This window comes from Herpailurus yagouaroundi, unplaced genomic scaffold (assembly GCF_014898765.1).
Source record: "Herpailurus yagouaroundi ecotype Mexico unplaced genomic scaffold, PumYag 166, whole genome shotgun sequence".
In the NCBI taxonomy this organism is placed as follows: Eukaryota; Metazoa; Chordata; class Mammalia; order Carnivora; family Felidae; genus Herpailurus; species Herpailurus yagouaroundi.
Window position 1 is genome coordinate 17328270 of NW_024412407.1, and position 15261 is coordinate 17343530.

General features: G+C 40.0%; 1 protein-coding gene and 1 pseudogene across 7 annotated transcripts in view; one reads left to right on the top strand and one right to left on the bottom strand.

Annotated features, from left to right (window-relative positions):
* BICD1 (BICD cargo adaptor 1) overlaps nt 1–15261 on the bottom strand; it is a 266844-nt gene that overhangs the window by 161432 nt on the left and 90151 nt on the right. The window lies entirely within an intron of this gene.
* Nucleotides 5354–7348, top strand: LOC121038744 (transcription initiation factor TFIID subunit 9-like; annotated as a pseudogene).

A 15261-nucleotide genomic window follows, 5' to 3' on the forward strand; every position in this document is an offset into this window, starting at 1 on the left:
TGTTAAGTGGAGTTTTCATACTTATTATCCTTCTTAATATGAATGATAAAAGAAATAAAAGTTTGGCTAGTGTATTTAATAATGTTACATTATCTTGAAAATATGTGTCCTTGGTTACAGAATTTTCATTCTTTCATCTTAAAAATTGTGGCAAAACAATATACTAAATCATCCAAGGACATCAGACAAAACTTTTTTATTTCAAATATTAAAATCTATTCATTCATTTCATTGATCTAAGTGCTCAACAAGTACTTACAGAGAACTGTAATAGGCACTGCTTTAAGCACTGAAGATCTGCAATGTTCTAGAAAAAAGATCTCTGCTAGTGGCAGCATACATTCCAGTGGAACATAAATAAATCAGTAAGTATGTGGCATAATGTTGGAAAAGTTCTAGAAAGAAAATGAAAGCAAGCATAAAAGCACAGAATAGCACTGCCTAATAGAACTTTCTGCGAAGATGTATCTGTGTTGTCCACTAACCACTAACCACATGTGACTGATGGGCTCTGAAATTGTGGCCAGAGTGACCAAAGAATTGAATTTTTTCATTTTATGTAATTTCATTAATTTTAATTGTCACATTTGGCTAGTGGCTCCCATGTTGGACAGAACAGGGATAGAGAGTAAGGCAGGTGCCCACCCATTTAAACAGCACCATCAGGGAAGGGGGTGACCTTTGAGCAGAACCTGAACAAAGGAGGGAGAGTGAGCCAGAATCTGCCCTTTCCCCTCAGCAGCAAGCCTAAATTTCGGTGTTACTAAACAAGAATTACTGCAGTGCCATGGCACCTCTTTAAAGGACTATCAATGCAGTCCTTCAAAATCTCTACTACATGTAGCACTTTAAGATCTGGGTGCATCAGGAAATATTGAGCCATGATTTAATATGTAGGAAAAAACGGTTGGCAACTAACCTATCATTGTAACCCATCCTCTCCAATGAACAACTTTACCTTCTTTAACATATAGGGGCACCTGGGTGGCTCAGTCAGTTAAGCATCCGACTTCAGCTCAGGTCATGGTCTCATGGTTTGTGAGTTTGAGCCCCACATCGGGCTCTGTGCTCACAGCTCGGAGCCTGGAGCCTGCTTTGGATTCTGTGTCTCCCTCTCTCTCTGCCCCTCCACTGCTCACACTCTGTCTCTCTCTCCCTCAAAATAAATAAACATTAAAAAAAAAAGATCTAAACATATAATAAAAACTATCTGGCCAATTATACTTCTCTGTTGCCTCAGCTGGCCAGGAAATTCAGCATTAAGTGCTCTAGAGCAATTAACTAAAATATCTTAAGTTTCTGGCATAACTCTCTCCTGTTTTCTCTATACTGCTTTGAGTCTTTGTTGTATTTACCCCCATGGTATGGGCTTCTTTTATTTTGATCTACTTCAAATACTTTTGGAGTAGAAAGGATAGGAGTTATAATCCCATCAAATGGTTTAAATAATGTTGAATTACCATTTCTTTGAAATTTAAGCCTTAAAGAAAGCCCATGTTAAAGATTATAGTCTGAGAGTTTAAGAGAACTGAGAGTTCTACTAAGGATTCACTCATTTCGTGGGAAATAATGGGTCCAAAAGATTTCATAAAGTGTGTGCATAACACACACAGGAATAAATGAGCTACACTTGTTAGAAGTGACTGAGAAACATTTCCCAAACGACTTATTCCAGCAGGAAAGTATCTTAGAGGGTATGATCCAATAACAAGGGACGAGATCACTGGAGGTGAGACAACCCAAAAGTACCCAGCTGGGAAAAATCGGTTTCCATGACTCATGGCTCAAAAGTTACTAGGAGTCCTAGGGTATCCTTGACAGTGAGAATCAAGCCTGATCCTTGAAAGGGCACATGTACTCATAAGAGGCAGAAGAGGTCAAGGGCATGGGCTCCTGAGCTAGAGCAACTCTGCCACTTCCTAACTGTAGAGCACTGGACAAGTTACTTAATATCTTAAACCTCAGTTTTCTTATCTCATAGGGTTATTGTTAGGCTTAAAAGAGAAAATCTATGTATCGCTTGGAACAGTTCTTGGTACAAATACAGTAAATGCTCAAAAATTACTGGCTATTATCAGGAGGAAGAAAACGCGCTTTGGAATCAAACACATTTGGGTTTAAATAAGCCTCTTCTGAAATGTCTGGCAAGGTTTTGAATTTCTATGTCTCAGTCCTCACATGTACATAAGCGAGAATAATACCATCTACCTTAAAAGTAAAAACAGACTGGCCCTCAAAGGTAAGGGTATCAGAGAAGAGGTATAAAACCCATACAAAATACCTTGCACACAGTAAAGGCTTACTAAACACCGTCTGCCCCTGCCTCTCACCTCCCCTTTGGAAGTCTCAGGTCTGGTGCGAGGTTCTCTGCGAACTTGTGCATGACTCAGGGGGCTGTTCTTCTCTCCGTGGATCACAGCTCCCTGTGCATTTCTGAAACCCTAAACCTCTTACCGGAAAGGGAGTTCTGATGTACGCTTTTTCTTATTAAGCCATTCAAAATGTAAAAACAAACAAACAAGCAAAAAAACAACAGAAATGTCTCAAGGCCTAGGCTCTAAAGTTTACTTTAGCAAAGAATTCAGCTTTATCTTCCTTCAGTGAGAACATGCAACTCTTCCTTAACTTTCTCTATCTTTTCTGACTTTTAACCTAACTCCTATCTCATTGTAAATTCCATCCATCTTGGAAAAACAAGATATCTATGATAACTTGAGTTATTGCCTCTGATATTTCCCAGTGTAATACCTAACAGCCTATCATTCACATATATATTTACTTAAAGCCTAGATTTTTTTTGTATTCTTGATGGTTTATAATTGGCACCTTCTGTCTTGGTAAACAAACCCCCTTTTATTTTTTTTAAGTTTATTTATTTATTTTGGGGGCGGGGCAGGGTCAGGGCAGAGAGAGGAGAGACAGGATCCCAAGCAGGCTGTGCACTGTCAGCACACAGCCTGAGGCGGGGCTCAAACCCATGAACCATGAGATTATGACCTGAGCCGAAATCAAGAGTCAGACGCTTAACCAACTGAGCCACCCAGGTGCCCCAGAACTATTCAGGCAGCCTTTTAAAACTATTCAGACTTTTCTTTTTTTTTTTTTTTTTCTTAACATTTATTCATTTTTGAGAGATAGAGCGTGAGTGGGAGAGGGGCAGAGAGAGAGGGAGGCACAGAATCGGAAACAGGCTCCAGGCTCCGAGCCATCAGCCCAGAGCCTGATGCAGGGCTCGAACTCACGGACCGCGAGATCGTGACCTGGCTGAAGTCGGACGCTTAACCGACTGTGCCACCCAGGCGCCCCTTGAATGTTTATTTTTGAAGGAGAGAGAGACAGAGCATGAGCAGGGGAGGAGCAGAGAGAAATGGAGACACAGAATCCAAAGTGGGCTCCAGGTTCTGAGCTGTCAGCACAGAGACCCATGCGGGGCTTGAACTCATGAACCGCGAGATCATGACCAGAGCTGAAGTCAGACATTTAACCGACTGAGCCACCTAGGTGCCCAATTACCTCATTTTAATAATCTATTCTCCTGACAATGGATAATTGGATTGCTTCTAGTTTTTTGATATAAACAATGTAGCTCTGGATATTCTTCTGCCTATCTCCTAGGCTAATACTTCTCAAAATACATGTGGTAAGGAACAGTTTTATTTCCAATCTTTGGTGGACTAATGCTTTTGCAAAATGCAATAAAAATAAATTACTATAAGCATACACCGACCATATGACCTAACTGTTCCACTCCTAGGTATTTATTTACCCAAAATAAATGAAAGCATGTGTCCACATAAAGATTTGTACATAAATATTTATAGCAACTTTTTTAAAAAATTTTTTTCAATATTTATTTTTGAGAGAGACAGAGACAGAATGCAAGTGGGTTAGGGGCAGAGCGAGAGGGAGACACAGAATCTGAAGCAGGCTCCAGGCTCCAAGCTGTCAACACAGAGCCCAACGCAGGGCTCGAACTCGTGAGTTGTGAAATCATGACCTGAGGTGAAGTTGGATGCTCAACCAACAGAGCCACCCAGGCACCCCTATAGCAACTTTGTTTGTAATATACAAAATGAGAAACAACTCAAATGTCCACCGATAGGTGAACGAATAAACAAATATGGTAGAGCCATACAATGGAACATTACTCGGCAATGAAAAGGAATGAACGTTGATACATGCAACGTATGCAAAATAATCATGCTGAGTACAAGAACCCAGACAAAACAAGAGTGTATACTGTCAGATTCCGTTTACATGACATTCTAGAGAATGTAAAAGAATCAGTAGTGACAGAAAGCAGATGAATGGTTGCTCTGAGATGGGGTAGGGGGTGTTGAGGAAGGGGCGTGGAGGGGCAAAAGGGAGAGATTATCAAGGGGCATGAAAATATTTTAAGGACTGATAGATATGTTCATTATTTTGGTTGTGGTAATGGTTTAATAAATGCATGCATATGTCAAAATTGAACAAACTGTTCACTTTAAATATGTGCAGTTTGTTGCAAGTCAATTATACCTTAATAAAGCTGGACAAACATAAATTGCTAAAAATGTGAGAAGAAAAATACAAAATATAGGCCTCAATTCTTTTTAAGACTATTTTTTTAAGAGCACTTTTAGGTACACATCAAAATTGAGAGGAAGGTTATGGAGATTTCCCATTATTCCTTGTCCCTACACATGCATAGCCTTCCCCACCAGAGAGGCACATTTGTTACAATCAACGAACCTACACTGACACATCATTATGATTCAAAGTCCATACTTTACATTAGGATGCACTCTTGGTGGTGTACTTTGTATAGATTTAGAAAAATGTATAATGACATGTAACCACCTTCATCATACCAAACAGTTTCACCGCCCTATTCTGTGTCCTGCCTACTCATCCCCACTAGCTCCTGGCAACCACTGATCTTTCCACTATCTCCATTGTGGTTTTGTCAATGTCATATAGTTGGAATCATACGTATGTATTTAGCATTCTCAGATTGGCTTCTTTCATTTAGCAATATGTATGTAAGTTTCCTCCATGTCTTTTCATGGCTTGATAGCTCGTTTCTTTTTAGCACTGAATAGGATTCCATTGTTTAGAGGGGCTACCTTTTATTTATTCATTCATCTACTGATGGACATCTTTGTTGCTTTCAAGTTTTGGCAACTTTCGGGACACCTGGGTGGCTCAGTCGGTTAAGCGTCCGACTTCAGCTCAGGTCATGATCTCACAGTTTGTGGGTTCAAGCCCCATGTCGGGCTCTGTGCTGACAGCTCAGAGCCTGCAGCCTGTTTCAGATTCTGTCTCTGGCTCTCTCTGCCCCTCCCCTGTTTGTGCTGTCTCTCTGTCTCTAAAATAAACAAACATTAAAAAAAAATTTTTTTAAGTTTTGGCAACTATGAACAAAGCTGCTGTAAACATCCATGTACAGGCTTTTTTTGGATATGTTTTCATATCCATATTCCTTTGGATAGATCATATGATCATAGATCATAGATCACTAGATCATATGGCAAGAGTATGTTTAGTTTTATAGGAAACCCCCAAATTGTCTTCCAAAGTGGCTGCATCATTTTTCATTTGCACCAGCAATGCATGGGGGTTCACAGTGCTCCACATCCTAACCAGCATTCACTTAACCATTTTTTTTATTAATAAATGTAAGAGACATAAAATTGTATTTCAATAAACTTAACCAGAACAAGCATAACATAGGAGTAAAAGAGGATTACAAAAGGATTATAAAAACTGTACCTCACTGAAAGTATGATTAATATAAACTATATTTATCTTGGTACAGACCTGCAGGAAATAATTTGCAAACAGTGCTAGTCCCCAGATATACTTTGAATAGCATTATCCTAAATCATAAGTGCAAAAGTTTCTCTATAATGGTACAGCCCTAGGGGCCTATTAGAATCACCTGTCAAGTTCTTGAAAACAGACACACAGACTCCATCTCCAAATATTCTGAGTTAACTGATTTGGGATAGAGATTCCTAAGCATTCATCGTTTAAGGCACACCTGGTGTCTCAATAATGTTTTCATGGCACCCCAGGACAAAAGAACTACTGAACAACTCTTTCCTAAATAAGTATTTATGTCCTAACAATGTAGTAGGTGTTTGAAAAACTAACGTATGTACAGCACGTGAGCCAAGGCTCCTGGAGCCAGTGTGGTACACCAGGGGTTGGAAAAAACGTGCTAGGCAAAGAACTTGCAAGATCAGGACTGAAATACATTAATGTGGGTTATTTAGCCACAATGGAGATCATGGAGTCTGGCAAGATGGCTTCTCCCAAGAGCATGCTGAAAGATGCACAGATGATGGCACAAATCCTGAAGATATGGGCATTACAGAATATAAGCCAAGAGTTATAAATCAGATGGAGTTTGCCTTCCGATATGTGACCACAGTTCTAGATGAAGCAAAAATTTATTGAAGGCATGCTAAGAAAGCTACTGTTAATGCAAATGATGTGTGATTGGCAACCCAATGTAATGCTGATCAGTCTTTTACCTCCCCTCCCCCAAGAGATTTTTCTATTAGATGTTGCAAGGCAAAGAAATCAAACTCCTTTGCCAGTAACCAAGCCATATTCAGGTCCCAGGTTGCCACCTGAGAGATACCGGTTCACTGCTCCAAACTATAGACTTCAGTCTTTATTAAAAAAAAAAAAAGGCATCTACTTCTGTGAGAAGAATAACAGTTCCACAGTTAAGTATTGGTTCAGTTACTAGCAGACCACGATGTAGTAGACTAGTAGACCCACACTTGCCATGCCAAACCCACAAACCCACACTGTGTCAACTAAATTCGGGACTCCAATGTTCCTCACAGAGCACAGGTTTACAGTCCTGTGCTGCCCACTGCACAGTCCCGAGCTGATAAAGCATCAATTTCTGCAACATCCACAGTTCAGAACATTCTGGTTAATCCATCATTAATTGGGTCCAAAAACATCCTTATTACCACTAAAATGGTGTCATCACAAAGTACTGCTAATGAATCATCAAATGCGCTGAAAAGAAAATGAGAAGATGATAATGATGATGATGATGATGACAACGACAATGACGACTACGATAATTTGTAATCTGGCCTTGATGCTTTAACACTTATACTTGGTCTTGAATCCACTGTACTGAGATTAAACACGTATGTTCGGTGTCTTCAAGTTGTGTTGTAAAAAACGTAAATGGTATTTAATGAGTAAATACAGTTATCCTTTCTGATCGAGATGTTGCATTTTCTTTAAAAGGATTAGTAATGGTTTTTCATCAGCCTTTAAGTGTAAAAAAAAAGTTGTCACACTGAATAGATACTTCTCCAAAGAAGACATCCAGATGGCAAAGCGACACATGAAAAAGTGCTCAACATCACTCATCATCAGGGAAATACAAATCAAAACCACAATGAGATACCACCTTACACCTGTCAGAATGGCTAACATTAACAACTCAGGCAACAACACATGTTGGCAAGGATGCGGAGAAAGAGGATCTCTTTTGCATTGTTGGTGGGAATGCAAGCTGGTGCAGCCACTCTGGAAAACAGTATGGAGGTTCCTCAAAAAACTGAAAATAGAACTACCCTACGACCCAGCAATTGCACTGCTAGGTATTTATCCAAGGGATACAGGTGTGCTGTTTCGAAGGGACGCATGCACCCCAGTGTTTACAGCAGCACTCGCAACAATAGCCAAATTATGGAAAGAGCCCAAATGTCCACTGATGGATGAATGGATAAAGAACACGTGGTAAATATATATAATGGAGTATAATTCGGCAATCAAAAAGAATGAAATCTTGCCATTTGCAACTATGTGGATGGAGCTAGAGGGTAGTATGCTAAGCAAAATCAGTCAGTCAGAGAAAGACAAATGTCATATGACTTCACTCATAGGAGGATTTTTTTTTTTAATTTTTTTTCAACGTTTATTTATTTTTGGGACAGAGAGAGACAGAGCATGAACGGGGGAGGGGTTAGAGAGAGAGGGAGACACAGAATCGGAAACAGGCTCCAGGTTCTGAGCCATCAGCCCAGAGCCTGATGCGGGGCTCGAACTCACGGACCGCGAGATCGTGACCTGGCTGAAGTCGGACGCTTAACCGACTGCGCCACCCAGGCGCCCCAAGGAGGATTTTAATACACAGAACGGATGAACACAAGGGAAGGAAAGCAAAAATAATATAAAAACAGGGAGGGGGACAAAACATAAGAGACTCTTAAATATAGAGAACAACAGAGGGTTGCTGGAGGGGTTGTGGGAGGGGAGGATGGGCTAAACAGGTAAGGGGCTTACGGAATCTACTCCTGAAATCATTGTTGCACCATGTGCTAACTAACATGGATGTAAATTATAAAAGACAAATAAATTACAGAAAGTAAAAAAATAAAAAATAAAAAAATAAAGCATTCATAAAAAAATCTAATGTATGCAAATTTAAAGAAAAAATAATATTCTAATGTCATTCTTAAATAACCATAATTATTTACTAATGAGATGTGTGTATCCACTGGGCACTGCACAACTTCTCAAACCTGGAATCAGACTGGACCCTGTCACCCTCATTTCCTGTTACACATTGATTTTCGCATGGCATCTGCTTTTTATTAGCAACCACTGAAAACCCAGCTTTGCAAAATATTGTGCTAAAAAAAAAAAAAAAGGAAGAATGTAGCCCAATCTGATATTGAAACTGTGAACTGAACTGTCTGGAGCTAGTAGCTCACACAGTGTCAACAGAGGCCAAGTATCACTGTGTTGCCCTCAAACAAATATATGTGAATATCCCTTGGTCCTCTGTGGGGCTGTCGCAGTGCCCCTGGGCACCCTGGGCACACAGTTTGGTATCCACAAGTCTGGGGTAAGTCCTCGCCTAAGTATTTCTGACACACTCATTTTGAGATTTTAATGTAAGGAAGGGTTGAGGACCACGGGTCTGGGGTGCGGGCCAGGAGCTGAATGGCCAGGTTGCAGATCACACACAGCTCTGCTCTCCCCAGCAGGGCTGCAGGGGACTCCAATGCTGGACCAACTCACACTGCCACCAGCAGTGACCGAGAGTTCCTAATGCCCCACATCCTTACTGTTTACTTTAAGACTTCAAAGTTTTTACCACCTTGGGGAGGGTAAAATAGTACCACCTAGTGGTTTAATTTGCATTTCCATGATTACAAAGGAGATTATGCATTTTCATATTTTTATTAACCATTCACCTTTCCATTTCTGTGTAGTTTCTACTCAAGGCTTTTTTTTTTTCATTTTTCAACAGAGTGTTTCCCCCCGCCCCCGCCTTTACTAATTTGTCAGTTATATGCATGGCAAATATCTTCCCCCAGTATTTATGGTTAGTCTTTTCAAACATTTTACAGTGTCTTTTCAAAACAGAAGGTCTCATTTTCTAAAGGACAGGTTCCTGTTCCCTTACTATTTGTTACTAATAAGTATGGCAAATATTTTCTGGTTTGTTGCTCTCCCCGCTGCTCCAATCTTTTAGTGATGTCTTTTGATGAAGTAATGTCCTTAGTTTTAGGTCCAGTGACTAATCCCTTGCTCTCTGGCCAGGACTTTTGTGTCTCATTTAAGACCCTTCCCTTCTTCAAGGTCATAAGGCTATTCTGTATTTTCTTCCAAAAGTTCAAAAGTTTTGCCTTTTACATTTAAGTCCCTTAATCTACATGAAATTGATTTTTGTGTGTGGAATGAAGTACAGATCTATTTTAATTATCTTCTATATAAATAATCAATATCCCTAGCACAATGTAATGAATTGCCCCTCCTTTCCTGCTGATATCAAGTGCCAAGTCCATCATAAATCATATTGACAGAAGTGTGCCTGTCTCTAGACTATCCCATAATGCGCCACAGATGTTAAGGTACTGAAGTGAGGGGCAGTTCCCCTGAGAAAGAAGGGGTAACTTGTATCATCTAAACCTTATTCATTGTTATTTAAGCTTTGAACTATCTGCATCCAACAGAATGTGAGTACTGATGGCAATCTATTAAACGAAAATGTCATACTTTGTAGGAAAGGAGCAAATCCATATTGATTTTGAAATTTAGCCAGTGAATATATAAAACCTTTATATAAGTAATATATGTAATTACTGAGGAAAATATAGATAAACCCAAAAAGTAAAAAAAGAAAAAAGTTACACCTTTCCTCTCCCACCCCCAAAACTTAGGGAAGTTCAGGACCTCCAAATCTTGCCCATTGTTCCCCACTGGGCCCCTTGAAGTCTTTAACACATGTTTTACTCATCAGGGTGTGGGCCTCAAGCTAAGATCTGGTCTTCTACCCTGGTGAACTTGGCTCAACCAAAAGGACTCCATCTGGCCAGGCTGGTGATCACCATGCTTCCTCTTCCTTAGCTTTCCCTGGGTTCTAAGTATATTTTTCTGTTGTTGGCAGGGTGATTTACGTCATAAGAAATCTTGGGGTCAAAAGGGTTAGGCAACCACTGTCCCTTAGTTGATGTATATAGTCAGTCTTATTTCTGATGGTTCACTTCAGCCTCCTTTGCCTAAGCTAGTCTCTTATTACTATAGCTATCCACAGTCTCAAGCAAATTACAGAAGAATCAGCATAAGGAAAAACATACATGCTCAGCAATCAATCTCTTTTAAGACTGCTTGCTTAGCAGAATATGTCTGTCCAGGAGCAAAACTCAAATGCACACATTTTATGAGTATTACAACCAGAAAAAAAAAAAAAACAACTCTTCAATCTTTAAAAAAAATTTTTTTTTCAACGTTTATTTATTTTTGGGACAGAGAGAGACAGAGCATGAACGGGGAAGGGGCAGAGAGAGAGGGAGACACAGAATCGGAAACAGGCTCCAGGCTCCGAGCCATCCGCCCAGAGCCTGACGCGGGGCTCGAACTCACGGACCGCGAGATCGTGACCGGCTGAAGTCGGACACCCAACCGACTGCGCCACCCAGGCGCCCCATCTCTTCAATCTTTAAATAGATTCTGTTTTCTGAACAAAATATGTATAAAATACAGGTAAAATTTTTTTCTGGATTTTATCCATTGAGCGTCTTTGTCTATTAAGATGTAGATAAAAGGAACTTAACTTCTTAAGTCATAAGTTATATTCTGGGTCTCCAAGTAGAAAAATAATAAATTTTACATTCCTTTTCCCAACTAAAAATCAAACCAATATTCAGTAAAAAAACAATTTCTTTTTGCTAACTTTCCCTCCCTTCCCTTTTTCCCTTTCTGCCATCCTTCCTTCCTTCCAACATTCATTCAGAACCTGTGCATTTAGGTACCAAATTGCTGGAATATCAAGGCCTCATTAAAACTTAGGAAAACTGGTGGCTTTATTTATATGCAAGTTTTGTATAAAAACAAGTCTAGTGCTTTGAAGGACAACTTGTAGAGCCATTGAGGTGATTCAGCTCAAGAAAGTGAACAGAAATCAGCTCAGGCAGAGTGACCACCACAATCACCCTAGATAAGAGGGATCCCCCAGGAGATCATTCTAGTTCCAGAGTCAGAAAAGGAAAACCTTGTTTCATTCAGGAAAAAGATTATCTCATACTCTATTCTCAGAGAAGAAATACTGTAGGCTTTTTGGAAAGCCTAAAGAAGAAAGTAATGAGGAAATATTCCTGGTTTTGCAGCTATTAGCAAAAATAAAAAAGCAGTATTAACATGGAGTTATCAATGTGGCCTAGATTTTCTTAAAACTCAGTTGTGACTGAGATATGAGACTACATTGAGTGACTTTTATTACGAATCAAATAAGAAAAGAAAAATGTTTCTTGGATATATTGTTTCTTTTCCTCTGTATGTGGACCCTCATGTTCTTATTGGTTAACAAAATATATGAACCAAATGTTTTGAGGGTGTCTTCTTGCCTTCATGTAAAGTAACCTGATCTTTTACTTGAATGTTTAAAAACCACCTCAGCCTAAAACATTACTTAAAATAAATAATTGTATTATTATTGACTATTTTGAATAGTAGGTTCAGTAATCTGCCAAAGTCACCAGCTGGACAACGGGACAGCCAGGATTAAAAGCCCAGTGGCCTGACTCCAGAGCCTGGGCATCAAGTATTCTGTACTATGCAGAGCAGAACTGCAGCAAATCGGAAAATGAAAAACCTGATAAAAAGCATTACTAAGATAATATGAGACTTTTGTTCTGAACTTATAGGAAGTTAGGAAATACAAAAGTAATTTAAGCAAAGATTAGGCTAAAACAAAGTGAAACTGGGGTGCCTGCGTGGCTCAGTCAGTTGAGCATCCGACTCTGGGTCTCAGCTCAGGTCTTGATCTCAGGATTCTGAGTTCCATCCTCGTGTTGGGCTCCACGCTAGCATGAAGCCTACTTTAAAAAATAAAAATAGGGGCGCCTGGGTGGCTCAGTTGGTTAAGTGTCCGACTTCAGCTCATGATCTCACAGTTTGTGAGTTCGAGCCCCCATGTTGGGCTCTGTGCTGACAGCTCAGAGCCTAGAGCCTGCTTCAGATTCTGTGTCTCCCTCTCTTTCTGCCCCTCCCCCACTCATACATTTCTCTCTCTCTCTCTCTCTCTCTCTCTCTCTCTCTCTCAAAAATAAACATTAAAAACAATTTTAATTAAAAACACAAATAAAAATAAAAATAAAAATAAACCAAAGTGAAACTGTCATCCAGCTACCCCCACCCTAGTTTGCTGTTGTGGAAGGGACTGTGAGTTATCTAAACAATATCCACCCTCTCTCTCCTTCATAAGAAATGTTGATGTTATTTGGGGTATACTGCCCTAGCTTAAAGACTGCTTTTCCTAACTTCTTGACTTCTACAGGAGTTCAAGGAAATGTAAGCAGAAGCCAAGTAGATAGAAGCCAGGGAAGCTCCTTCAAAGGGGGCTGATTCAGTTGACAGATGTGCACTTTTGCCATTTCATTTTCTTCCAACTTGGAATACAGACATGATGGCTGGAGTGCTAAGAGCATCTTGTGACTATAAGCAGACTTTTGGCATGTAAGCCAGCACTAAGGAGAGCAGGAAGAAGGTGGGAAGAAGCCTGGGCTCTTTGTGACCACAGGATTGCCAAACTAGTGCTGAACTATTTAGTTTTGGGCCTCTTTTATGTTTAAACCACTCCTACTTGAGTTTTCTGTAAAATGTAGCCAAATTGTAAGTGATATAGTCTCTTAGATATTTTTTTTCATATTTTTAAATGTTTACTTATTTTGAGAAAGAGAGAAAGAGAGCACAAGCACAGGAGAGGGGCAGAGAGAGAGGTTGAAAGAGAGAATCCCAAGCAGCTCTGTGCTGTGAGGGCAGAGCCCAATATGGGGCTCGATCTCATGAACTTAGGATCATGACCTGAGCCAAAATTAAGAGTTGGACACCTAACTGACTGAGCCCCCAGGTACCCCATATACTGTCTTATATAATTTTTTAACTTTTAATTATCCTCAATACTTTCCAAAAATTTACAAGAACTATTAATACATTCTATTCTAGCAGCACCGGGGTGGCTCAGTCAGTTAAACGTTCAACTTTGGCTCAGGTCATGATCTCACAGTTTTTAAGCACCACATCAGGTTCTCTGCTGCCAGCACGGAGCCTGCTTCAGATCCTCTGTCCCCTTCCCTCTCTGCCTTCCCTGGCTTGCACCCTCTCTCTCTCAAAAATAAACATTAAAAAATAAACAAATTTTATTCTAATTCACAATAACCTCCTTCCCGCCTCACATTTATTCTTCTCTGCAGTTCATTCCTACTAGTCTTATATTCATGTCTTTGTGAATTCATAGCATACTCTTAATAGAAACCAGTGGAACATCAGTAAAGGTGGAAATGAACAGTAAATGAAAAGTCAACAGCCGTGATATAAAAGGGAAAAAAGATATTGAGAAATTAAAGCTAAGAAATTTGTCTAGGATCACCAGTCCAGTAATTGATGAAACCAGAGCCCAGACCTAAAGGCTCCTCTATGATGTTGGTCTTAAAGGGAAACACTGATAGTGAACAGGCAAGAAGGAAGTGGAAAAAGCTTCCAGTTGAGGGTGCCTGGTTTCACAAAAAGCCTTGAGGGAGAAGGAAGGAGGTAGATGGTACTTACTTACAGACCATCAGAAGCCATGAGAGTGAGGGGACATTTTAGGAAAAACAGACCTTGGTGCAGTACTAAGCAGACCTGGTGCTAAGAACTAAAGGGAGGAGTAAAATCATGAAATAAGTAGGCTAGAGGTGCCCCACCACCAGCATGGGGAAGATGAGGGTGGGGAAACAGACTAACAAGCAGGGTATTCAGACTGGCCTGTCAAAGCGCACAGGTGCAGGTTTTATTACCAAGTCATGCAACATTCATCCCTGACCCCGACCCTGGCTATGAAGAATGTTCAGGCTCCTCATTATTTTTTTTCAGTATTTTTAGAGCATTTATAACATACATGTTACTCCTATAATCATTCTCCTCTCAAAAATTTATTAAAATGTCTATAGAACTTTAAGGATATTTGGTCCTCTCCCCAAACTCATCATTGTACATAAGGACTGGGAAAAAAAATATATGATGCATGCTTATTACTCAGAGATTTGTGTTAGACAAGCAGTCATAGCCAGTTGATAAGGTGAAGGCTAGGAACAGCCATAATACCTAGGACTTGGAGATCTACAAATCCTAACCGTGTGCCGGGTGAAGATTCTTTCCTGTCTTACTTACGGCTACTCTGTACCTTTTCATCATAAAAGCGTCCCAACAAATGTGTAACAAGTTACCTGGAGACATCCAGACTTCAGAAGGCTAATTCTATTTCTTGAGGAATATAGTCATAAACTTCAAAACTATACATACTAATTGGCTGTCAAGGAAGCTGTCTCCTGCCCTCTATATGTAACATCCTTGGCAAAGTCCTTAAATTCCTTAGTCAGTAAGAAAACAAGACTTTTCGGTTTCTTCCATCGGGCCTGATTGTAATAATATGATAACCACAAGTAGATTCTTCTCTTCAAACCAAAACTAATATGAATTTTTCTCCCACAAGCCCAAACATTTCCACTCCAATTCCAATCTGCATCAGTGCCTTTAACTTTAAGGAGAAATGAGGGGCATCTGGCTGGCTCGGCCAGTGGAGGGTACGACTCTTAATCTCCGGGTTGTGAGTTTGAGCCCCACATTGGGTGTATTGATCTTAAAAATAAAATCTTAAAAAAAAAACTTAGGGAGAAATGAGAGGAATGGAATTTGAGATGCCGACATTAAAGATATAAGTAGGGACGCCTGGGTGGCTCAGTTGGGTTAAGCATC